The following is a 27,118-nucleotide window of genomic DNA, read 5'->3' as shown; positions in this document are numbered from 1 at the left end:
AAAACCTTTTTGTCTGATGGTGGTACTATGTGGGAAGTGAAAATGATCACCAAGGATGCTTTAATTCATCTGATGAGAACGTAAATGTCAGCAAATTTCATTTAATACATGTTCTCGAGGGGTCACCCGCTGAACTGATCATCTTGGAACGTCTTCACCAACTCTAGGCTAATATTTCTCCTCTGCTAAGAGAATTCACAGAATCAGTAAAAACTAACCTCCTGGTGGCGCTAGAAAAGGTCAGTGGATCACTAAAGGCATTGAGATTCACCCTCTGGGTACTCTGGGTGTATGCGCTTCTATTCATAGCAATCCATCCAGTATTCTTATGAGCTATTTCAAGTCTGAACCAAGTGGTGGGCTGACAGATCAATATCGTCATCCCTACAGCATGATGTTAGCATGACTAATAATGTGTAAGGAGCTGAATAAAATAGCAGCCTACAGAAACTTAAAGCCCTTAATAATTTTACTGAGTCTGACACCTCACGGAGAGCCCTTTGCCCCATCGCATACATACTTCCTCTGACACTCTGACAGTTACGGCATCATCGTCCAATCCTTCCTCCCATGAAGCGTGGCGGGGGAAGTAGACTTTGTGGAGTCTTGGCACTACAAGGCCCTAGATGCTGCTGCTGCAGGGGCACAGTAAGGCTGAGTAAGCCTGAGAAATCACACGGCTTTGGCCCTGCTGCAGCGTGGGATGGCTCATTGAGTCTGCAGGTATGGAGCTCAGAGTGAGGAATGACTGCAGTCTTTCACAGCTGGCCGGCTCTTCTCTCTCTCACCCTTGCTATCTTTTCATGTGCCCCCTTTTATTCCACAACTCTTCCTCTCCTGGGAAATGACCAAAACATCTTTCTTGTCTCTTACTCACACGTACTCTCAACCTCCTGAGTTCCAGCTTGACTCAGCCGCTTGTAGTCACTCTCGTATTAGCATGCGAGTGCTCCACAACACGTGAGCGCTGTTGCACTTGCGTGTCGGCGAGCGTGTGTTTTGTGAGTGTCCAGGCGGCTGCCAGGTTGGCTGACGGGTTGTGTTTGCGAGGTGAGAGATGACGTGGGGCTTGAAACGGCAGAGAAACTGCGTGACAGATGGCTTGTGTGACAAAGTGATTTTAGGGGCTCGACCGTGGTTGGCTGAGGTTTGGCACTAAAGCAGGGGCTTGGCCTGCTGTTAGTATCTCCTTCCATCAGTGTATAGAGACACACACTACAAATGGACATGCTTGCATGAAGGAAATATGACAAAAAAATGAACAGACATTGCTTTTTCCTTCTGGTATTATTATTTTTTATATACATAAAAGCTGGCCTTCAGTTTCTTTCATCGTGACAATATTTTTGAACCATTATTCAGTCACATAGAAGGCTGAAATCTCCAATTCCTCAAAGAAGCTGCCAGATGAAACAATACACAAACAGCAAGCACACACACACAAATACATCCCACGAAGATCTTACATGACTGGGTGAATTATAGGAGACTTCTTCTGTGGTTGCCTAGAAACTTGAGTGCATTTGCCTGACATCAAAACAGGAATGCAAAGCAACAAAGGTAGCTGCACACACCTCCACAAACACACACACAGAGACACAAGCTCCTGTGTAACTTTGATTCATTCTTACGCCTCCCCATCACAGGCTAATGTACTCACAATCATCCATCGCCGACTCTGATGGCCCATTCAAAGACTCGCCATTGCTTTTCCTTTGCTCTGAAGTTGAGCTGCAGCTCGGCGGGTTTTCGCCGTTGGCCTTGAGGGAGTAAAACATCTATTGTGCGGGAGAGCAAACCAAGCGAACTAAAAGAGAGCCTGAAATTCCTGAAGCAAAGTGAAAAAGTTCTGGAGGTCACAGCGTTTTCAGCTGATGAAAGTGCAAGCTACTGCCTCAAAGTCACTTCATTGTATCAGAGCTCAGTTTATTGTTTCATTGTATTTGTCAGTCACTACCATTGCCTTTGGCATTGCATATCTCTATCCAATCTGTTCTGATATTTTAAGAATGCAGATCTGCTCCCTTTGCATCTCGCTGCGCAGCAAGAGAACGGAAAAGGTTACCCACGCATTTCCCAGAGTTGCACAGAGGCCACTTGAAATGTAAATCTCAGCTTTACCCCCCACCCCACCCTATCCCGTTGTGGGTAGCGACATTTTTATGAAAATTACCTGATTTGAATTTAGATGTGGATACAGGGGAGCAGAAGCATTCACAGAGGCATGTTCTGGTTTAACGAAGAGGCATATTAACAGGCTGTTGTTGACTCTCCAGCGTGTCTGTCAAAAAGACAGACACACTTTCAGTCACAGCCTTAAAGCTGTGTACGGCTGTTTGGGCTTTTGGAGCTTGATAGAGGGCTGCGCTCATTCACCAGGGGATAAATAGGTAATTGAACCGGGGGATGTCGCTATTAACATATACAAAGGCGCAGACGCACGCCACTGTCACTTTCTGTCTTGCTTCTCTCTTCTTTCTCTCTCTCTCTCAGACACACACACACACACAGAAACAGACACACACATATCATAACCTACATGTTAAATCTTTACTTTCTAATGAGATGAATTTGCTGTTCAATGAACTTGAGAGACCGGTGAGTGGCTTTTGTCTATCTGAAGGATTCACACAATATTGAGCAGCTGGGTCTCATGGTTAGAGATATATGCATGACAGGGTTCAAACCCACTTGCAGCGAGCACCCTCTCTGCTGAAGTGTCCTTCACTAGCTCACCAGTTGTGCACATGATTGGTAGCTGACTCAAAAAATCTATAATATATGAAAAATTTAATTTAAGCCCTTTGAAGAAGGATTATATTTCCAAATGTAGCTGAACGCACCCTGAGGATTCAATGCAAATGAGTTCAATTAAAAAAAGGGAGGGAGTGCTTTTCAGATTATGACACTGACCTCTGACTTTCATGAAAGAGAAGCTCTAGAGGAGATTTTCACACCTGAAAACAAGTGCATGACTAAATAAATACGTTTAAAAAGAAAGAAAACAAAAGAAAATGCTGAAGATCTTCCAAATCTGTCATCCCACTTGTAGCTCCAGCGCTCAGTGAGCTCTAGTCCTCTCCTCCACCTGCAGGACAGCTGTGCGCCGCTGCCACGTCTCTCCTCGCTGCTGCTGCTGCTGCTGGAGTGGACGCGCAAAGTGGGGGCGCAGTCCTCAGCCATCAAAACCCTGCTCGCAACCCTGCGCAGCTGTAACCGCCAGCAGCACCGGGCGCATCAGCCGCCTCCGCTCCTCCCGCTCTTCTCGCACAGGCGCTGAGCGTTTTAGCGCAAGGAAAGTTTTGCTTTTAACGCGCCGTCGCTTTTTCGCCACACAGCGGAGGCATATCGTCTGTGGCGCAGCGCGACAGTGCGGTGTCCGATTACAGATCGTGCGCCGAGGAGCCACCGGCACCAGAGCGCTCCTCCGTGGGAGCAGAGATAGCACACGGGGCTCCTCCGGAGGTACGGAGACGGCACCATCTCCGTTTAACCGAGTTTTACTGAGGTCCATTTCTGATCAGAGGCACAGCTGAAGTGAGGATATTTTCTCCTTAGCTCATCTTTGCTTTCTGTCTTTTTCCTCTGCGCTGTTCTCACCGGGACAAGACACGCAGCTTCGCTCCCTACTAGATGACCGGGAGTTGGACACCTCACTTGGTAAGACATGGAAAATAAAAAGCGTTTTTTTGTTTTTTGTTTTATTTTGAGCTCTGCGCCAGTGTTGATGTTATTCAGATATGCTTCTGATTTCTGCATTTCTTAACATGTTTATCTCCTGATCACAGCGGACGACTTTAACTCATCTTTAAATGACATTTTGTACTTAAATCACACGTTAACATGCGTAAAAAAATCCAAACAGTATCCGGCAGGATGGGGATAGGGTTGCATGCCTTGGGGCGCATGCCTGCACTTCTCCACAATGGGGTAAATAATCAGTTTTAGAAGTTTTGCATTGTGCTCTGCGACGTCTCGCCGCTTGGTGGTGCTGGCAGAGTGCGGCCATCAGCAGGTACCTCACAGCTTTCATCAGATCTTTACATCTCACACATTCGCAGCAGTGTCTGGCTTTTCGCTTTCCTCTTTCTAATATCTCATTACAGCTGATTAGGATTTCATATCACGATCTAATAGCTAAGCCTCTGCTTCATTCACTCCTTCCGACTTATTTTGGGAGATGCTTGGAAAATATGTGTGTCACAATTTTTAAAAAGAAAACAAATAAGGGGGGGGAAGGGCCCAACAGTATAGGAAATGGCAGTGCACCAATCCTGAAAACATCAGGGGCTTCACAGGAGACAAGTTGTTGAATTTTCACACCCACATTTTCTTTAGTTACCCATTAAAACAAAATCTGATGTTATTCAAGGATTTATTCCACTTATTATTATTTTTTCTTATAATAAACGTCCTTGCTTTTATATGTAATATTTTGCTCCTGCGTTGATTGAGTAAAGATTTCAATCTCTGCAGCTTTTGTTGAATTTTTCTTTCTCACCGTTTTGATTCCACAAGAATGAATGAGTGCCCTTTGAGAGACACTGATTTTCCGCGGATTAATGCTAGTAATTTTCATTTAATCACAATAACAAGATGTGCCAAGTTTATTTCATTCTGCTGATCTCTTTGTTGAGGTATTCAAACTTTTCAGCCGTGCACCTCAAATTTAATTCTGCTCACTCACACATTGCACAGCCAGAGCTGTCTTTGGAGGCTTTTTTATTTACCCAGGGTTTTTGTAAAACTATCAAAAAAAGAAAAGAAAGAGAAGTTATTTTACTATTGGAATAAAAGCTTCATTTTAACTTTTCTTATGTTGAAAAAAAATCAAGCAAGCAGAACTCTTCCACAAAAGCCAAACTGACATGGCATTCATCATATTCGTCAGTGAGTTGGTTAAAAAAATGAGAAAGGACAAGTTAAATATACTGAGGGATCTGCTGTGAAGGGGAAAAAGAAGAGATGGAAAGATTTCTGCTGTGAGGAGTTAATGTATGTGGTTCTGCTGCTACCTCAATGCCCCTCATGAGCCTGTCCTTGCAGCACGTTTAGAGGGTTGCTAATCTCCAACTGTGACTATGCTGATGAGTGTACATTCCCCAATGTTTTTCCTGGCCTTTCCACCTTTTACAAAATCGTGCACAACCATGCCAAACTCTTTTCTCCATTCAGACTCGCTGTTTTTATCGGTTCTGCAAGGTTTTTTTTGGATGTCTCTTAAGTATTGACCTTAAGGATGCTGGGACTCGTACGTGCCATCACACCAGTGGAAATAAGTGACCATCATCCAGATGGAAGAATTATTCAGGCCTTTTATTAGACGCTTTAAAGTCCCTTTGGAAAAGAAAAAGGGGAAATAAAAGAGGAAATAAGTGCTAGGAAGTTTTTGGGACAAAATTGCTGAAATGCTTGAGAAATATTGAATGGGGAGAGAGGAAAAAAGGCTCAGAGCTGTAGTCATCAGTTTAAAGAGAGAAAAAGTAAACAATTAATTGAGGAAACTGCCATTTACTTTGAAGCTTAATAAATCTTTTAAGTAACTTTTAATCCAGATTAGTGGTTCTAGCTTCTCAGATGTGAACATTTGCTGCGTTTTCTTGGTCTCTGATAAAAGTGCATTTGTTATCTTTGAGTTTTGGACGGTTGCTTGGACAAAACAGGAAAAACTGCGTTTGCTAATGATCGTTTACAGGGGAAACTGTAATAAGCAGTATTTGTGGCGTGCAAAAAACCCCCACCACCAACTCCTGCACTGACAGAGAGACGAGCAGCAGGCTCACATGAGCCCATTGTATGTAAACTTGCTCCACATTCCAGCGCGCTGTGAGGAGCAGCATATGATTAGCCGTGATTGATATTTGTGTTGCGTGGGGAGTTTGCCTGAGCGCTGACACAGAACCCCAGCAGAAACACAGCAATTAGTCCCAGCCTGAAGATGTTCTGCGATGACTCTGGTGGTGTCGGAGCACGGTGAGACTGTGTGGTCACCGTGGAAACTGATTGAATGACAAGCCCCATTGTTGTCGACCTTTGTGATTCAACATCCCCTCGGGGGTCGAGCTCCGTTGGGAGGGAAAGCGAAAGGCATTATCTTGCACGTGCAAACTAAACAGCCATTAGCCTCTGGCCTCTCTAAGGCCCCATTGGTTACTTATTTGTGTGACACCAGCAAGATGGGGTTTTGTTATAGTTTGTCTCTGTACATGCAGCCTCACAAAAGATGTGAGTTTATTGGGTGAGAACTGCATGGAAGGCCAGATTTAACTAATTCTCCCCAAATGGATGATTTATTGCTCCTAAGCAAGGAAACTTGGAGTCGCAAACAAAAGCTGAAGTGGTTTTCTGCTCATTCCTGCTGTGCTTTGTCCTCAAGCTACCACAGGCTATTTATACATCACAACCACTTTGCCATTATCTCATCCCTCCTCCTTGGTCCTCCTGCCACTTTTGAGTTCAAGACTGTGGCAGCTCCAGAGAATCATCCCACATGTTGGATGACTGTTTAACTTTGTAATTCATTTTGAGGGGAGTTCAGCGCCCGTTTGTGCCATTTCTGACCTGTCCTGACACAAAAGAGAAAGTTGCCAGGGTGAAACTAAGCATTTTTTTCTCCTTTTCTTTCTTTTTCGCTTCTGTCATTGTCAGTGATATAGCGAGATGGTGCAATGTTGCTATGGCTACTCTCAAGGTTTCCTACCGGGGATTTGAAAGGCTGTTGAGAGGAAATGAAAATGTTGGCAAAATGAAAGTTTATCAGCCACGCCACTTCTGTTCTTTAAAGGCCAAAGTGTCCTAACAGTTGCCACAGAGAGCGCGAGGAAGTTATGAAGTGGGATGCATAATGCAACCCCAAAGCATCTGTTGTTTATCCTCACAAAAGTCGACGTCTCTGTGTGCCGCACGGAGATCCGAGTCCCTTTCCGTCAAGGTCACCCGTGAAAGGTTTGACGCTTTTTAAAAAACGAACATGGCGCCATCTTTTCCAAAACTCACGTTGTGAGTCTGTTTTCCTGCAAGGAATATTATATTACAGTGCTGCTCAGTCGGGCTAAAGTGAGCTAAAGTAAAAACAAGGCACGTACAGGTGCAAAATTAAGACTGACATGCAAAAGAGTTGGAAATGAAATGATAAAAAAGTGCACGTGTAAAAAGAGACACACACACACAGACATGCACAAACACACCAGTTCTCTGATGGGACCTATCCTTGTAAAACAGACAGAGGAAGCTGTGGTAATTTCACACTGCATGCTAAACAGCAGAAGCAGCGCAAAGGCAGGTGTAGGAAATAATTTGAGTTCAGAGTGAGGCAGGGAGGTGTGAGCGAGCGATATGTGATCCTGGATGTGCTATTGCTTCTGCTGCTTGGATCCAAGAGTGAACGCCTGCGGTTTGAGTTAAACATCCCTTCGCATGTCCACACGTCAGAAGGAATTAGCACGACTAAACCAGCCGTCACTCGCCAGCACAGCTACACTGCATTAGCTCTGTCCCCCTCTTTCGCGACAACCTCCAACCCCACTCAGATAGTGGAGGAATCTGTCTTTTAACCACGATGCCAGCGCAGGCGAAACACAGAGCGGACTATTTGGGTCATGATTGAATAATCCCCAAAGCCTCTTTCTCCCTACTAAGGATCAAGCTGAGAGGATGTTTGAAAGGTTAAACAGAGAGGGCTCCCAACTTTCACTCTTTTTTGTGACATCAGGAGAGGCGATTATTGTAAACTTTAAGTTTCGGAGTGTATTGTAGTCTTCCATTTACACTTGCGTCGGGATGAAGCTAGCCAGGAGAGTCGCTGAGAGGTGGGGGGTAGGATGAGAAGGCGGGAGCACGGAGAGAGTGTGTGATGAGGTGTAATGAGTCAGGGGAAAAGAGGTGAAAAGAGGCTTTTTTTCTTTAAAAGAGAGGTGGGGGCAAAAAAAGAGTGGAGGAGAAGCTTTGCTGGTCTTTGTTTATTGACTGATTGAGTGCCACGGGGCTGTTTGAAGGGTGAAATGAGTCATGAGTTGTCACCGAACACACATGCAGACATACACAGGGGGAAATACACACTTTTCTCCCTCTCCGGGCCGTCACCCTGCTGTATTTCTCTGGAAGATGAATGACTTTGAAGCATGAATGAGAGGATCATTTGATAGCAGCGCTCAGCTCGTATATTTCCCCTTTTGTAGGAGCTTCTTCTTTCAGGCTGCAGCTTGTACCTCTGAGATGAGAGCAAAACTGGACTGCCTCCTGCGAGACTTTGAGACTCTTTGCTATGTATAGTCACAACTAAATTAGGCGCCCACCCACTACTAAAGCAGGCCCATGTGTGTGATTTCTGCGCTTTTATTTGTGTTTACCGTATGCCTTCGAATAAACAGGAGACTGTAGCTCGCAATCGGTCGCGGGTTTGAGTTTGTTTTTTTTTTAACTCCTCGTGGGACGAAAATGCTTGCTCCTTATCTTTATGGAGCATATCATTATACGATAAGAAGCTCTTTTGATGTGATGCGTTTAGTACTATCGGAGCTTCATCTATCGCAGCACCGCAAACAGCCGGAGAGGCTCTAATTTGATCAGTGAGAGGATATAAATACAGAAAATACTTTAATCTTCAGCAAATGAAAACATTTATCTCTACTTTGAAATCATTACGATGGGCTAATCAGTGCAATATCCTCGAAAAAAAAGACAAGAAAAGGAAGTGAAGAAAAAATATTCAAGTTGCAAGAGGATGCGTCCCTCAGCAGATGAAGGAGGAAACGGAATTACAGAGGGTGCTATATTCTTTTTTATCCGACCTCATATGAAAGTTTGCGATAACATCTAAAAAGATAAAGCAGCCCACTTCTTGTAGTTTGGCCACGCGGGGAAAAAAATGGGAATGGAAGAGAGATGCAGAGGGAGATTAGAGGAGAGACATAAAGAGAGAAAAGGAGAGGCGACAACGCAGATATAGGTGAAAAGATAAGAGCTTAAGTTTGCCCAACAAAGAGGGGAGGAGCCTGCTGTTTGAATGGAAAAATAAAGGGCAGGGGAAAGAAAACTGAAGAAATGGAGATGGAAAGGGTGATAGGCAGATGAGCAGACAGGCAGGGTGAACGGGTCTGAGGGAAATTGTTAAGTGTACAAGGAGGAGGTTCCCTCAAGAGGCAGCAGTCTAGTCTGTTCCCGGATGCATCTATCTGCTGGATTCAGCTGTCAGTGCAAGACGTCCTCAGAGAGGGAAAGAGGGGCAGGACAGGACCAAACAAGACAGAGCAAAGAGAGCTAAGACATCAAGAGAAGGAAAGATGATGAAAGACAGGAGGCAGAGGAAGAGGACAGGAGTAAGGCAATGAAAGGGAAAATTGGTATAAAGGTTATATGTCTATGTCACTTTTCAAAATCCTCAAAATCTCTACTTTTACACTTCCAGATGTGTCCTGACTGCATTCCTTTACTGTCTCATCACAAAAAAAACCAATTTTATTTGCCACAAAGATCAGAGAAGCTCATTTCCTTGTCCTAGCTGCCTCAGTTTAAAGCAGAAATTTGGCAGTTTTTGCCAAATATCTGCATCCCGGGTTGTGGAAAATAGTTAAGAAGTTTTTAATTCTGAATAGGTTGACACAGCTTCTCCTTTTTTATGTTTTTACAAGTTTCTAATCCACTCTACTTTTGGAAATATGCGTCAACGGCTGTTTTGTAGCTACTTTTTTTTTTTTTAGATCTTATACAAATACCCATAATCAGCTTTAAAAATATGCTTCAACATAAGAGATTAAACAAATAGCCCCCAAGATTTCTTGGCTTAAAAACTACACTGCATTTGGGCTTCTTATTGTTGGCAGTTCCCCCAAAGAACCATTGGCATTTATCGTCTAAAATTTTACACCAAAAGATGAAAATGCCAGAAACCAGAACAAATCCAGAACAGAGATTGTCTTTCCCACACTGCTTATTATCTCAGGATTATACTTAGATCACTCTTATGACCCTTTGGCTCTTACTTTGAATACCTGTGGACTAAATATTTAACATCATAAAAACCAACCACAACGGTGGAACACTTTTTCCACTGATCCATTATTACTGCTTATCTAAGGTAATCATTTAATTGGATCCATCCATTTTCTACTGCTTATTTAATTCGGGATAGCAAGGGGGTTTTGAGCCTGTCCCACCTGACATATAGTAAAAGGTGGGGTACAGGTCGGCAGCCTATCACAGGGCCAACACGGTGGCAAACAGCCAGTTAGATTTACATTCACGTCTACGGTCAATAATATAAAGGTCAATAATATAAAGGTCAATAATAATAGGATCATATTTAGTAATAACTTACAAAAGAGTTTTTATGTGATGAACTATAATTTAATCGTTGTATTGATATTTTAACTTTTTAAACTTTTTTCACACTTGCAGTGTTTCATCCATTTAGATCGAACTCTGGTCCGTTTTCCCCCTGGGTGTGGTTCATTTATGCAGGTGTGAATAAAGTAATCGTGGACCAAAGCAACCGCACCAAGACCCATTGGAGGAGGTGGTTTTGGTGCGATTCCAAATTAACTCAAGAGACGTTCGTTTATGGTGTGAACGTGAGCCAACCTCAATCCGAACCAGCTACCAGGTGTACGTTTGAGTTGAAAAACTTCTTGTAGCCATGGATTCGTTGTATTCTGGGATGTGGAAAGGTACTAGAAATGTGCAATGGTCTGTAGGGGACAGCAACTAGCCGTGAAATCAAGGTAAATTCTCTGTGTTCTCCAATAATCAAGAACATGGCACCTTCTTCCTGTATTTACTTGTGTTGCTCTCGGTCCAGACACATCTGGCCAATGAGTGGACTGACTTGGATTTTTCTCTGTGTAGAAAAATCAGGAGGAAAAGCTTAAAGTTTAGCAAATAGTAAACAAACTATAGGTTAAAACACTCGTATGTGAATGATCTCAATACTGCACGAGGTTCATGCAGCTGTTTTTAGCCTGACTGAAGGAATCATGGAATTAAAAGCTAATATCTCCCTTAAACATGCAAAAGTGAACAACAAAGGTTAACAACATCCATTTGTCTATCAAGAATAAGTTGTCTATCAATTCCACAATGTATATAACATAGAAGCACTTACAAATGTATTATGTTTAATAAAATACCATAACATAAAAGCAAGAAAACACAGTAGTGTGGCAAAGAGCTCCTTCGCATGCACACATTGTTTTCAAACCTTTGCCCGCAAACAGTCTTCAGACATGAGACTCTCATGAGTCACCCTCTTTACCGGTCTGTGTGGAGCTTCAGTGCGAATGTGTAGTCTACCCGGTCATAGGCACAATGCCTTCTCAGTTCTGAAGGTGAAACCACACAGAGGATGTGTGGTCCGATCTAAACCACCAGCAGTGAGTAACAAACCACTTATTATTCCTTCTGAATAACATTTCATTCTTACTTGAATAAACTATTAGGAAGAATGAGCCCTCAGCTGGAAACTGGGTGGATGCCTGCCAGGAGCAGGTACCTTATTTTGCAGCTTTTCAGCATGTTGAGCTGGCTTGATTTTTAATATTACTATTGTTGTTATTATTATCTGCGTATAAGAGGATGTGGTCATGTGGAGTTGACTGCTGTTGCACGCAGGTGAGAGTTTGATTTCACGGGCTAGTTTGTTGTGGAACATTAAGTCGAGCCAGGTACTGGGCTTCAGCGATAAGGATATCAGTTGCTCCAAAACACAATGAGTAATTGTAGAGGTATTGCCATCAGTATCCTTTTTTTTTTCACAGACAGTGTAATACAGTCATCTGATTATGCTGAAACCAAAGAATGTTTCTATCCTGCTCCGGCTCTATTGTGTTGCTCAGTTCCCCAGAGAAGTGAGTTACGTTCAAGAGTTGTGCTGACTCTCTGCCTGTGCTGCTTCCGCCGTGCTGCCCTATTGGGACTGAAGAGGATTGTTAAAAGATGCTTTAGGATGAGATGAGATTTTTTTTTCCTCCCCTCCCTCCTTGTTCCTGCATAGAAAAAAGAAAACTCAAATACAAGGAAACTCCAAAGTGCCTAAAACACACATTGCATTGTACACATAGTTTAAGGTGTGTATTGTGTGTATTTCTGTGGTACGGAGGAGATGAGCTTTAAACCCTGCAGCATCGCGCAGTGTAGGCTGAGATTCGACTAAGGAAAAGAAACAGAGGCTGTCAGATGGAAAAGTGAAATCAACAAATAATTCCCTGAGAATAGGCAGAGAGAGTAGAGGCAGTAACAAAAATATCTCTGTGTACAAATATGAGAAATAGGAATACTTCTGCTCTTTATTTCACATGCAGCTCAGGCACATATATGCAGGACTCTGGAGGTCAAGCAGGATGCAGTGGCTCAAGAGGAAAGGCTCCAATTTCACTTTCTCAGGAATGGGTTTGGTCGCAACCCCAGCCTGACCCTAAATCTGACCCCTCCTCCCCAGCTGCCCTTTCAAATACAGATACATGCAAAAATGGAGGAAATGTGCACAGATGCAAAATATCTTGCAAATTTTGCACAAAAGTTTGCACAAAACGAAAAGCCCAAGTTTTCCTTAATGAGCACCAGCTGAGATGAGCTCAACAAAATAAATTTTCTGTTGCAGGTAAAACCCTTTGCAGTTGTTTTTGATTTAAGCCTCAGAACTCTTCAGACAGGCGCAGTGAGCGAGGGAACTCCTACGCAGAGGATAAATTTCCTCTGGACTTGCCCTGCCGCCACTCTGTGTTGCGGTGCTCCGCTTGTCATTAAAAATAGACTTCTGCCCTTATGAAGCCAGGGGCCCCGTAGCATCCTGATCTATTTTGTGCTTCACGCTATTCCCCAAGGGCTTTCTGGGTAGAAAAGTACTCCCATCACTGCAACAGCAGAGGGCAAAAGGGCACCCTTTCTAGCAGGGTCGATGTCGTTTTATTGACTTTAGAAGAGCACACAAAAAAAAGAGTTGTATTGGACAATGTGAAGAGGAAGCTGTTGCTAGACACCATCAAGCAACTGATACTCAGGAGGTAATTGTGCGAATAAAGCCCATTTCTTTCTTTTTAATGTCTCTGATTGTGTTACAAAAGCGTGAGATATGCATCTGGAGATCCACAAACCATTCTGAGTTGTTTTAGAGAAAATAAGACATCTCTTCCTCCCTTTCCTCAGCCCCATTACAATATCCACCCTCCTTCTCACCCTGCACTGAAAACCATGATGTTACTGCTATATTCATCCCCAGAGGGAAGAAATCTTTTTCGCTTATCTTCGTCTGATACGGGGGAAGGTCAGGGAGCACAGTCACGATTCAGTAACTCACTGAGGGGTGCCAATAATCCTTCTTCCCACTTTACCTCGGAGTGTTTGTGTGTTAATTACATAACAGCAGAATTTGGAGCCGTTTTGTTTTCATTTATTGCTGAATTATATTTGGCTTCCAGCAATTAGGAAAATAAGATAATCTATATAAAACTGTCATTCCATTTTACAGGGACGCTGATCCTGATTTGTCTTGTCTTTTAAACCCAGTGTGCTTCTTAGCCTGTCTGCAGTTGCTGCTGCCTCTGCAGGCCACTTTGCTACCCACCTTTACCCCAGCCCTTCCTTTTTATGTTGACTCTAACTCCATCAAAGCCATGTCTTGTGTCCGTGATGGCTACTCTGTTCTGTATTCTTGTTTTTGCTCCTCTCAGCTTCAGGCTTTATATGTATGCACGTGGAAGGGCAGAGAGGTCCCAGAATAGAGCCATACCTCTAAATATAATTAACTGCAGATAGGATACTAATCTCCTTTGAATGAAAGTATCTCTGGCTGAAGTTCAAGGAAATCCTCTGTTAAAAAGAACTTTTTAAAAAGTTTACTATATTTGTTATGATAATTGTGTTAATTAATGGTGATCACAGTAAAGTCAAAATATAATTAGAGTTTGCCATGATTCACTACGGTGGCTGTGGCAGATCACCTAATGTAATCTGTCACTGTCGTCAACGCAGTTGCACACCTGCGCTGACTCCTTATATATTTTGATTAACACTTTCTCCTTCCAAATATATGCTTCTTCTTAGCCTGGTTTTTAAAACATATGTGGACTACGTGCGATTTCTCAGCCTCTCTGGGATCCAGGGTTCATCGTTTTTAGCTGAAGCAATTATACTAATTGGCAGATTACGCTTACGTTATTTCTTCTTTGATTCTCACTCTTTAGTGCTACTTGCTCATCTCCCCCCACCCCCACCCCCACTGCCAGTGTAAATCGATGACATTCAGAGTTCTTGCTGAACTCCTGAGCTTCCCAGACGCCGCTAAAGCCAATTAGTTGTTGGCAAAATAATTAAAAACACCTTCAGCACGATATTCAAAAATGTCTCAAACACATCAATATTTAGCCGCGGAGCATGATTAACGGGAAGGAGGCAAAAGGATGTTAATTACAGTTTACAGCCACATGATTTACTGCTTTTGTTGTAAAGCATTGGCAGCAGAACGTACCTGGACAATTACGCAAACTCTTATCTCTGCCTCAGTGACTACACTATAATTTAGCCGCACGTCTGATTCGGCGTCTGATTCCTCCCAGTCTGTCACTCAAAACTACCCATTTCTTTTTTTCTTTCCATCGTGTACACGCGCACACATATTGTGGCGTCCTCTCCTTAAAAAGAAGATAAATGTTCAGCGGTTTCATTCTCCTGAAAACAGCTTTCATGCCCACACGAGAAAAGCTTAACATTTCTAGCCGTATACGCGGTGGTGTGGATGGTGCAGAAGGAACAAAGTAAAAGTGAGTGTAGCCTTGGTTTAGAGGTTAAGAAGTAACATTGTAGAAGTTAAGCACACCTGGAAGCCACATGTGGATAACCCCGCCCGCCTCCACCAGCGTCCCCGGGTTGCAAAACTCCATCGTCATCATTACAGCTTAGGGTGGAGGGGATCATTAAGTCATTATTTATGTGCTTTCTGCTGTTTTATCACCTCCAGACACCGTCTCACAGTGCAGACACCCACACTCACAGTCCCAGAAGAATAACATAATTGTACGAGGCAGCCAGGGGGTCCCGTCTAATAGAAAAAGTGCAGACATTAACAGTCTGGGCCAGCTGTAGATACGACTCAGGCCCCCCCACCCCCATTAGGCTCATTTACACCTAGTGTTGTTTGTGTTTATTCACATGCTGCTCCCAGAATGAGTCTTCACCGAGTTTTTACAGGCAATTTCCCCTTTACAATAGTGGTAGTTTACTGGACGAGCCCAATTAAAAGCACGCTGCAAAACAGAGCGCTTTAAAGTCAGCAGCTTCTTCCCGTCCCCGCAACATGCTCACAGCCTGTAAAAGCATACAGGCTGTCGCAGGTATTTTTGTGCAGACTGGTTTATTTTAAGCTGCACGTCCTTTTTGTCAGGCGACAAATCTGAATCCATTTTCACCCTCTCTGTTGTCATTTCACAGCGTGATGGTTGATTGCAGTCATATGTTTGCAGTTTACATTAAACAAAACGATAAAAAAAAAAAAGGATGGGTGAGACTCGAGGTGTAGAGGAGGTGGTGGTGGGGAACAGGCTGTGAAACAGACCTGCTTTGTGCTGCACCTGGAGCCCTGGCTTGTGTGAAAGGCCGCGTAGAATCAGCTCTCTGGACACCTCGGTCTCCAAATACCACTATTTCCCCTGGTCGTTTCTTTAAAAGAAAGGTCTCTTTTGCTTTCCCAGCTGCGCCCGACCGCCTCAACGTGAGTCTGTTCTGTTGTTTTTGTGTCCTGATTCAATTACCTCCACAGGGCCGCTTTTCCTGACAAGTGCTGGACTGCAGAGATGCAAAAAACTCTTGTTTTATGGCATGTGGTATGTTTGATTTATGGAGATCCCAGGAACTCCTCACAGCAAAGCCACACTTCACCTCCAGCCCTTCTTTCCTTGCTCTGAAGTGCTCCTAAACTCCTCTTTGTTTCCACCTGAACCTCGATGTTCTCTTAATCCTCTCCATTCTCCTCCTCGCTCACTGCTCCTTTTGTTCACACCTAACCCCTAACATCCCTCTTCTCTTTACTCCAACCTTCTCCATCCCTGCCCTCTCCCTCAATTTTATCTCACCCAACCATCCTCTGTTCTTGTATGCATCTCATTATTACTGGCCTCTCTCCAGTAATCTACCTCAAGTGACCCTCAACGACTTTCTCGCCCCATCTCCCCCTCAACTCCTTCGCCTATCGCTGTAGAAGAGTGGGTCAGTGTGAGGCTCATTTTCTTCTTGGAGTTTCAGCCTTTCAGTCAGTTGAGTAGCTCAGTGCCTCCGATGAAGACACACTTGCACTCGCGCACATTTGCACACTTGAACAAAAATAACACGCACAGCAGATATCACTGATGCAGGCATCCACTTGCTGGAGAGTGATTTGCAGTAAGGACCACTTCTTAGGACCTAAATTCGTTCTGACTTCATCTATCGACTCCACGCGTTTGAGTGTAACCATGTGATAATTCCCTTTTGGGTTTCTGTGACGGTATTCTGTAGGACAATTCAGTTTACTGACACAAGACGGAAAATCAGAAGAGGTGCCTGTTCACATTTCACCACGAGAAAAGATTTATACTTTGAGTCGATAAAATCGCAGACATTACAGCAACAAAAAGTAAGCAGATCTGTTTGAAATACCGCTGCCGTTTTTGATAACATGCCACCCGCCTTGACACGGAGGAGCAAATTCATTTTACAGGATTCAACAACTCATCTCTCTGAAACAGTCTCTTTGTAAACAAATGATCTTGAAATATCACAAATTACATTTTGAAGTCACTTTTGTTTAGCAAAACAGAAATAATGTGGTGAGGTGATCACGTGATCGCATCTTTACCAGCCTACACTGAGAAGAGCGCCGTGGGTGACTGCAGATTGCAGAGGCTTGCTGGGGAACCAGACGAAAGACCATACTGAAGCGCCGTTGAACCTGCTAATTTAGCTGCTGTCTGTGTGTGACAGTTATTTGTGAAACAGGAGGCTGGCAGAGTGTATCGTGCTCACAAATTGCTTTTGTGAAACATGCCTCTTGGTCTCAAGTGAGCCGATTGGTGGCTCTAATAGCCAGTTTGGGTGCGTATTTCAGCAAATTACTGTCCCAAGTGATCGTCTCGCAGATCATAGAAAAAATAAATTCCTCTTTAAGGCGCTTAATATCATTGTCCCCCTTGTCATTAGTCCAATCCGTTTAAACTGATAAATCCAATTTCACACACAGAGGTTTGTTTAAACTGTCACGAGGTTGATATTGAGCTCCCTTTCCTGATTTCTTTAAATTATGATTTGCTTAGCGTGTTGCTGATTACCGGTGGAGACGCTTCGCCCCAAATCACATAAGTATAAAAGAAACACGTGCACACCTGAGAGGCAAGAGTGTGGATTTTCTTCCATATTGCCATGAGAGGCAGATTTCTTCACAGCTTCATAATTATCAGCACATAAAATTGTTTTATTGTATGACTTACAAAAGACTGGGGCAGCAAAAAGAGATTATTGTTACTGTCGAGTCTTCTGCTGGTTATTTCTTGATTGAAGAGATCTGGCATATTTCTTAGTCTAACCAACAGTCCCAAGCCCAAACATATTCTCATTCCACTGATATAAAATAGAACAAAAACAGAAAATCCTCACACTTCAACAGCTAATCTACAAACAAATTAAATCACAATCAAATTCTTTTATCTGTAACACATACACACTCTCATACTTGAGGGTTTGAGTCAATAGGATTTTTTGCACAGAGGAACATCCATGTAAATACTAAGGCCTAAAAAATATGGGCAATAAATTAAAAAATATGACCACTGTGACAGGCAGCACGGTGCTGCAGTAGGTAGCTGCATCTCCCAGTACTCTGTCTTCTTCCCACAGTCCAAAGTCATGTTTATTAGGTTAATATTTGATTCTAATTGGCCACAGGTGTGAATGTAGCATATTTTCCAGACCATTTCTCCTGCATTTGATAAGCGGTTAAAGAAGTGTTGAGCTTTGAAGCTTTACGTTTGGCGTTTTGGCTGTCCCAATCTTAGTTTTAGCTAATGCTAACTACCTCAGTGTTTAAAGTGCATCCACAGACTCTACAGATGCATTAGAAATGAAATGTTGATGTATAAATAGAGTAATACCAGAATTTTATTGACCAACACAGAAGGCCTTTTAGCACAATTAACTGCACAACAAGCCATAAACATAGTTCAGAGGTCCAGTTCAGTGTTTCAAATTAGCTGAGGTAGTTAGTATCATACAGCTAGCAGCTAAAGCAGCCTGTGTCATGTGTTATGGACATTATAAAAGATGGACAGTCCAGAGCTTTGATGCCATAAAATGAAGCCAGTATCATCATTAACCATCTAACAGTTTGTAATTCTTTCGGTTCTTTAAGATAGAGTTTTAAATGATTCTTTAGATATACTTGATATTTATGTGTGAATGTAATGGACATATGGGATTTTTTTTACTGTCTATGTGGTTTAGAAATAATTCGTCTAATTGCATTAAATTGCCATCCGCATTTGCATTAGTATAATTTGTCTATTGATGAGGTACAATACAGATGGTGATAGCGTCAGATGCCGTAGAAATCTGTGGAAAAACAGCTCTGTCTTGACCTCTGTTTACCTCCATTATGGACGGGCCAAAGGGGCCCAGGCCCACCTGGTAAAGGCACTTTGCACCCTCAGCTAAATTCTGCTGATACATTTTAACTATAAGTTGCAGTAATTCATACAGTTTGGTAAAACCTAAAATACCCATATCACTGATACACTATTGCAGTGTGAGCTCAGTTTAATTATTCGGTTCATAGTAGTTTAGTGCTTCTGCAGCAATTGTGGTAAACAGCATGACTGAGGAGGACACTGAGGATGCAGGTCAGACAGTTGGAAGTACCCTTTATGTCTCTTTGAAACTAATTCATCAGCTTGTGCAGCTAGTTTTAAAGCATGATTCTACTAAAAGATTGCAAAACCAATGGAAATGTGTTGAGTGTATTGTGCACTCACAATCAGCTGCAGTGTGTGAGTTCATTGATCCACTTCTGCACTTAGAGAAAATGTTTGTGTCCTGTTTGTCTCTGTAACTTAAGATTTAGATTTTCTACCTGTAGCTACATTTCTCTATGAGTCTACTTGGCTTTTTGAAATAGCAAAGTGAGCTCAATGGCCCCCATCAAAGCTGGTTGCCAGTCCACTTCTTATGGTCTGCTGCCTCTGTAAACGCTTTCCTCTTGAGCTGATGGGCTCAGTCGCTCATTTCGTCCTTAATTTAGTCCATTTTGTACATCTTGGTCATACTGTGATTGAGTAATGATGATTATCTGGGGTACGCTGATGGCTAATGATTCATGATTGGTAAGCTATTAACAAATGAACATTTGACAGTCACCTCCATTCCTCTAATCATATCAGGATTCAAAACATCTAAATGGCGATGGTGAAAGTCCTCACCTCGAGTCGGTGGCTTCACAGTAGCTCCATTCATCTTATACCACCTCTGGTCCCCAAGCAGCTTTCACTTAACGATGCTAAACCCCTAATAATGCTAACTTAGTAAAAATTAAAGATCTGAGTTGTGAAAAACAAACAAAAAGCTAGCAGCAGCTTTTTTTTTTAGTATACTGTAAACAAGTTTGTGTTGACTGTAAAGCTGGTCGTGTTATCACAGGGGTCTTTTGGGATTAACTTGTTTTTGGAGCCAGCCTTAAGTGGCCATTTGGGAAACTGCTGTTTTTGCTTCATTTTTCAGTCAAGGCGGTTGCTGTTTGATGCTAACGAGCTAAAATTAGACCACGAGCTGATGCTAGCGCTGTCTGTTGTAGGGTTTTTTTGGTCTCTCTCTCTCTAATGACTCCTTAAACTTAAACTGGTAAAGTGAACTCATACTCAGACCCTCAAAAAGCACACAAGTAAGCATAAACTGATAAGTGGGTCATGTGCACACTGACAAAGAAGCGCTTCGGCAGTAATAAATACTTTTAGCCCAGGTAAACAGCTGTGCAGACACACACGTACACATTTCGCTTTTTTACAAACAGGCTTTAAGCTGGTGAAGAGACCATACACACACACACACACACACACACACACACACACACACACACACACACACACACACACACACATTTACAGAGAGAAACATCTGTTTTTGGCCTATAATCAAGCTCATATGGACCCCAGGGCCTATGTGACAACAGCAGGCGAGACCACACATTAGATACTCCCACTATTTGTATGACTGACTGCTGGGGATTTAGAGCAGTCAGGGGGTATCAACCAAGAGTACAACCTGTAATTGTTCTTATAATAACACAGGAAGGTCTTTTCCAAATTAATACATGCCATAATTTCAGGGAAATTTAGGCCAGCTGACCAAAATCTCAGGAGCTTAATGTCTTATGTGGTTCTTAGGTGCTGTAATGTGTGTTTGTGTGTGTGTGCTCATGCTGCATGAATATGCATTGCGAGGGCAAGCTAACTTTTGCAGCAGCAATGTGAGGCAAAACCTAAACATAGAAAGTGAATTAATATATTAGAGTTAAAAGCGATGATATTCAGCTTTGATGTTGAGCCATCAAAGGCGTCATGAAACTGCACAGTTCAGAGGGGCAGTGTTGCGCTGTACTGTATATTTAGCTGTGAGCTTAAATTAGACGTGTCACCGCTATAGACACATGCCATGCGGGCTCATGCGTCTCTTCATCTGTCAGGGAAGTTGATGTAGCTGTTGCAGCTGATTAGATGATATTGTTTTTGCTCCCAGGTGGCAGTTTTTGGAGGACTGTGTTTGTATTAAACGCGAGGGGTGGTGGGGAAAGAGGGTAAAAAGACAGACAAAGATTGCATGTGTGTGTCCCTTTGTGTATTAGGTGTGTTTGTGTGTGTGTGTGTGTGTGTGTGTGTGTGTGTCGGCTCGTCCTTGTGCGCGCCTTCACTTCAGCCGAGCGAGAGCGCACTAAGTCCCTTCCTCATACCTGCCTAATCAAGTTGTAGAGGAGCCTGCAGCAATAACGGCTCAGAGTTAATACTGGCTGGCCCAAATACAGACTACAGCTTCTTACTCGTATCCTGAAACCCTTTGGAGTTTCCCCCCCACAAAACTCATTAAACGCCGACCACAAGCCTTAAGTTTACGCTTGCACACACTCATGCACACCTGCTGACACATGCATTCTTATAATGATTGTAGCCCATCCATCCACTTCCTAGCAAAACAGAGGGTGGGTTTTTTGATAATTATGTCTTTGCAGGTTTAAAAAAAAGGTTGAAGATATACTGCTTTTATGATATGTGGCAATTTCCAGCTTTACAAGAGTGTTTTATGTGCTATTTGTTCTGACAGATGCAGCATTCTCACTTTTTTGGGTTAGAACACGAGCAGACAGACAGGATGTGTATCCTCACTCTTTGTAGCCTCGAATCCCTGATGCTATCTGAGATGTCTTTTACAGAAAAGTGATGACACACTATCAAAGTGATTGCTATTTGTTACGTTGCTCATTTGGGTCAATTAGAAGAAACTTATTATGTGTTGTCAGTGTTTTGGGGGCACAGTGACACCGTACCCCAAGGACTTGCAATTAGTCTGACTATGAATTCCTCAAATAGTCACTAGTGTTCGTCATAGTCGTCAAAGTGTTGTTGCTACAAGGTAGTTCAAGGCAGCCGTGCCACGAGCTGAACATAGAATAGCTGAAGAGTGAATGCTTGCTTTCTAAACCCAAAACTATGATAGCACAGTGATATCTCTTTGAATGTTTTATTAAAAAAAAAAAAAAAACACAACAATTTTTTTTAATTATGTAACACCCGGATCTTTGCAGTAGTTAAACTCGCAGCAGCACAGTTTTAATATTTGCTTTCAAAGAAGAATTTGCAGTTTAATTAAAGCAAACAAGGAGGAAGGACACCTCCTGTGTCAAAATTTATGTTCAAATTAATAGTAATGTGTTTTATCTTGTGCCTCTCTCTGTGAATGAAAATAACTTTAAATAACGAGAACTAAACTCTGCATGTCTGCTGGTTTTGGAGTACCCACTCAATATGACTGCTTTACAAATGTTACATTTGCATAATGCACCTATGTGAAACTCCCTTGGACCATGAAAGATTGAATAAGATATGCGGTTATGATGATCTTTATCTGAATTTTTATTTGACCCGAGGGCACAGACGCCACCTTCAACTTGTCTGTGTGATGAAAAAACAGATGCACGAGTGTTGTGAAAACCTTTAGAGGAGATTGAGGGGAGATGATCCAACCCCAGACTGACCCAACTTCAAGGAGCGCTCTGCAAGCCTGAGCTAGACAGACCTCATGGCCAGGTGTGCTTCGCATATCTGAATGGGATCAAAATCAATAGCTGCAAGAGGCTACTCTGGGTATGAAGTGAGGTCTTCTTGCCTTTTTTATATTTGGGGAGTTTCTGCAGGACCTTCCTGTGCAGATACATGTGAGTATGTGAATGCTCCAACTTGGCTTTTAGTAATACATTTTCTGTGAAAGAATATCAAACCCCTTCCACTGCATCACTTTTAGGAGCTGACATGCTCTCTTTATCCACTGAATTCAGACCAGAGGAAACCAACTATAGTCATAAAAACAGCCTTCTGCACACTGTCTCAGGCAAAGTGCACTTTTCAGCCTAATTACAAGCTACTGCAGCTCTTTGTCTAACTCATTCAAAATAGCCTTGAATTTTTCTTCTTCTTTTTTTATTAAAACCAGAACTGACCTCCCAGCTGAATGCTGCAAAGCTTCCCTGAAGTTTTTTTTTGTATTTTTTCTAAACCATCTCAAAGTCTGACTGCAAATGGCAATGTCAGCAGTTCTTTCACCTTGAAATACTGTAAAGCACATTAGTGAAGCGATGATTGAATGTGGCTCTGTGATGCTCATTCCAAAATGGTCAGAATCAAAGGTTGAACTGACCAGGCAGGTTCAGATTCCTCCCTGTTTTCAGAGTCACGTCTTTGTTTGCAGTTCTTTGATTGTCCCTGTGTGGCCTGATAAAATCTTTACCTGCTCTACTTTCATCGCACCCACCTGTCCATTCTTTGTAGCGTAATTTAGCAGTACACTGGTGGAGTGGATTAGCTGTGCAGTTCACGCTTTCTGTCTGAGGTTTCATGCTTTTAAAGGAGGGCAGAGTGTCATTGATCAGAGAGAGAGAGACAGTGAGGAAACATTATGGTGAGACCTGATTAGTAAGAGCGGAGCATGACGTGCCGAGGGATCAGCATCAGTAATGACACCCGAAGAAAATCTGCTTGAGCTTCAGTTTCCCAGTTTCCCTCTGAAGTTTGAAGTTTCCCCTCCTGTCCTTGTCTCCAAAGCGTGGCAGCTTCTCAAATGCACCACCTCCCCACCTCAGTGCTATTATATGAAAGTCTATGAAACAGCCTGCAAAGGCAAATTTCACTTTGGGAGTTTTAACGATGTTAGTAGTTCCTGTTTGGTTTGGTTAACATGAGGCAGGGCTTACTTGGCAGGGTAAAACTCTCATTTAACCTGCATTTCTTCACTGGCACTTTGTCATCTTGTGCTCCAATTCAGTACTTCTCATGACCTTCCAATTGGCATTTACAGAGGAAATCTACCTGCTCAAAAGGCTTTGTCACAGTGGTTAATGAGCACATGGTGAAGGACAACCTGGTCATTAAGCCTTTGGACCTAAGCATGTAGATAATGACGTCTATTGATGTGAGGTGAAATAATGATGTGGCATGGTTTAAGCCCTTTTACCTTACAGTAATCCAGTGAGTGTCTCTGTTAGAGGGGAAATGTGGGTTGTTAAAGCCGTCAGCAATGAGTACTTTATAAATAGTGCTGGAGCGCTGAATATTCATGCCGCACATGGAGGATGGTGTTAAGGTTAATAAGATATTTTTAAAAAACTAGTTGATGAACAGAGATTTTAATATGCAAATAGGGCTCATCTGTCTTAGTGTGCATGAATTTTCTTTTACAATAATAATCAATATGAATGTTTTTCATTTACAGAGGAAATGATGGAAGTTTTTCTTTCTTTTTTTAGCATTGCATAAATGAGAAAATGCTGTAAAAAAAAAATCCACTCTGTTTAGGAATAAAATATTCCTTGCTCCCACTGTTGTGAAAAAATCTCTTTTTTTATTGGAAACGTGTATTTATGGATATATTTTTAATCAAATACATGTATTAAATCTCTGCAGACAGAAAATGCATAATGAAAGTAATTAAATGAAACTCTTGCACACTATCACTACTGGAATATTTAATAAATACAATGTTTAAGTCAATTTGCTTAATGCCTCAATCATCCCAACATTCACGTATATGAATTTAATGTTACTGATGGTGCTGTGATATTTAGATAAATTAATGTTTTTACTTAAAAGCTAATGTTGCCAGATTGATGAGCCTGCTGTTTGCTTCCTTCTGGGGTACATACATAAAAGTGTCCATTAGTAAGCTAATCTCAGTAGCTTGCATGTTATATGATTGTGTAAATGGTAAATGGACTGGCACTCATATAGCGCTTTCCTACTCTAACTGGGCATTCATCCAAACACACACTCATTCATACTGGTTCTTTTTTTTTATACCTATAAGCCTTTTGTAACATTTGCGAACGCAATGCATCAGGAGCTTATTATTTTGACTGAGGATATTTAAACATATGGATGGGAGGAGCTGAAGATCAAACAACTGATCTTCTGATTGGCAGACGACCCGGTCTCCCTCCTGATCCATAACTAGCCTTGCAATATGTGTGTGAGTTTGTGGAGATGCAGACACGATGAAGGCAGATTTAGTAAGAACGATAGCATGTAGGTGTTTCACTTGTTTTTAACTTATAGATGTCACCAGGAAGATTAAACATGCAAATGAGGTCAAATAATATTAAACCTTATGTAATGTATTTTTGATATTTTATTTCTACTAGTCTCAGAAGTCAGTGCATTAAAAAATCATACAACCCCAACGTGAATAAAATCAGATCATAATGATGGCAAATCCAGTGGCTGAAGATTTTATTCAAAATGGAACATAAAAATGATCTGAAACTGAGACATTTTATTATTTCAGTAATCAATATTAGCCTATTGATTATTGATTTTGATGGCAGCAATGCAGCAAAACATTTAGATGGGGTCAACAAAGGGCTGTAAAATAAAAAGAAACAGATTTACAACTAATTAGGTTAATTAGCAGCAGGTGAGTAACACGAATGAGTATAAAAAGAACATCTTATAGAGGCAGCTACTAGGAAATAATCTGCAAAAAACTCAACAAGTTGTAGAACCATTTTAAAATAATATCCCTCAATATTAAATTGTGAAGACTTTGAATATCCCATCATCTACAGTCTATAATATTATCAACAGATTCAGAGAATCTGCAAAAATGTCTCAGTGTGCAAGAAAAAAGTCTGAAAATCACTATTAGATGCCTGAGATTTTCAGGCTCTCAGATGAATGAATCTGTGATGGAAATCACTGCACAGGCTCAGGAACACCTCCACAAATAGCTATCAACCATCCACAATTGTAGGTTTAAACTTTGTTAACCAAAGAAGAAGCCATAAGTGAACACGATCCAGAAACACCACCATCTTTTCTGGGACAAGCTTATTTAAAAAGAAGAGAGAAGTGAAGAGAAGTGGAAAACAGTTCTGTGGTCAGATTAATTAAAATTTGACTTCTTTTTTTTTTAATGGGTGCAAAGACCAAGAAGACCCAGGTCTGCTGAGCAGCTAGAATTCTATATCAGACAAGAATGGGACAACATTCCTCAGTTCCTATAATTTGGACTGTTGTTAAAACAAGAGGAGATGCTACAGAGTGGGAAACATGGCTCTCTCACAGCTTTTCTGAGACATGTTGCTGTTATCAAGTTCAGTGTTCAAAATTATATGTTTTCTATGTTCTATTGAGTATAAAATCTGGATTTATGAGATTTACAAATCATCACATTCTGTTCTTATTTGCACTTACAAAGCATCAAACTTATTAAGAACTGAGGTTGTATTTTTGTGTCTCGATATTGTACGTTATATTGTACAAAATTTTGTTGTTTGATTGACTTGTTAAAGAAAAATCATTTTGCTGGATATCAGAAGCATGCTACTATTAAAAACACAATGCACTTGGATCATTTACACAATGATGGACAGCTCAGCATATATTAATGTCACTTGCCCTTTGCTTTCGCAGTTTTTTTCCCCTCTGAGAGGGTGTTGCGAGATGTTGTGCTTGTTTCAAAACAGTCTGGCCTCTCTCATGGGGAAAATACGCTGGATCACACAGACGGAAATGCAATTACCGCCTCCCTGCAGAATCCTAATCACTGAGCCCTGATGTTAAAAGTTAGCCTCTTTAATGTGGTGCATTTCAAAGACGTAGCACAAATCATTTGATTTACTCACTCGCGTCCTCACAAGATGTAAATAAGCTTATTAACCAACCATTTTCATATCTTCATCCAATGACCTCAAGAAGCATTACCGACATTAATGCAACGGAGGCTCGAAAAACTTACTAGTGAAATTAATATATTTCAAATTTTTGTTTAAATTCTATTTTTTTGTGTTGGTGTAGCAGCTGGTTGTCTGTGTTTTCAGGTTCAGCTTTACCTGAATATAAACCGAGCTCCAAGCTAGCAAACTTGAATAAATTTTTTAACACATTTGTTTTTAAAAGTGCAGTTGTGATATTAGTGCCTCTGATATAAATAACTGCAGAATCAAAACATTTGCTACACCTCCTAATTGTACCGCGGACTAAAATAAGTCTTCTTCTGGACGCCAAGTGGGAATCAAATGCCCAATTAAAGTCTTTACCCGTAGGCCCTGCTCCTGTAGAAGTGAACAGAAAAGAGAAGGAGAAGAATTACTGAAGTAGCACATTCCATCCTTATATAAGTTTTTGCCTTTACATGGCCTCAATAGATCCAGAAATACAAGATGCCTGGGGCTAAGGTGTGCAGCTTGCCTCTGAAAGTGGCAGGAAGTCTTGGGCGTCTCTATTTTGAGGAGGCTAACTGTCAAAGTGGACTGGTCCGTTCAGCTCGCAGTGAAACGCAATCCTTCAAAATTCCTCAGTACCACGGTGAGGAAATAAAGAGCGAGACGAGAGAGACAAGCCTACATCTGTTTGCT

At 41.9% G+C, this 27,118-nt stretch overlaps 1 protein-coding gene across 4 annotated transcripts in view; it reads left to right on the top strand.

Annotated features, from left to right (window-relative positions):
- The first annotated feature begins 3,097 nt into the window (after positions 1-3,097).
- sema5a (sema domain, seven thrombospondin repeats (type 1 and type 1-like), transmembrane domain (TM) and short cytoplasmic domain, (semaphorin) 5A) overlaps positions 3,098-27,118 on the top strand; it is a 145,240-nt gene continuing 121,219 nt past the window's right edge. For 2 of the 4 annotated variants that reach the window (XR_014801278.1, XR_014801277.1), the window contains exon 1: positions 3,098-3,660. The gene's annotated coding sequence lies outside the window, so the exon portion shown is untranslated. The remainder of the gene's footprint in view (positions 3,661-27,118) is intronic. The other 2 variants (XM_084939169.1, XM_084939170.1) reach the window with 2 other exon arrangements.

The sequence above is a fragment of the Perissodus microlepis genome, chromosome 9, assembly GCF_051167445.1.
Source record: "Perissodus microlepis isolate ML-2025 ecotype Zambia chromosome 9, ASM5116744v1, whole genome shotgun sequence".
In the NCBI taxonomy this organism is placed as follows: Eukaryota; Metazoa; Chordata; class Actinopteri; order Cichliformes; family Cichlidae; genus Perissodus; species Perissodus microlepis.
Note: the sequence above shows the minus strand (reverse complement) of the source record. Positions and strands in the feature narration are given on the sequence as shown.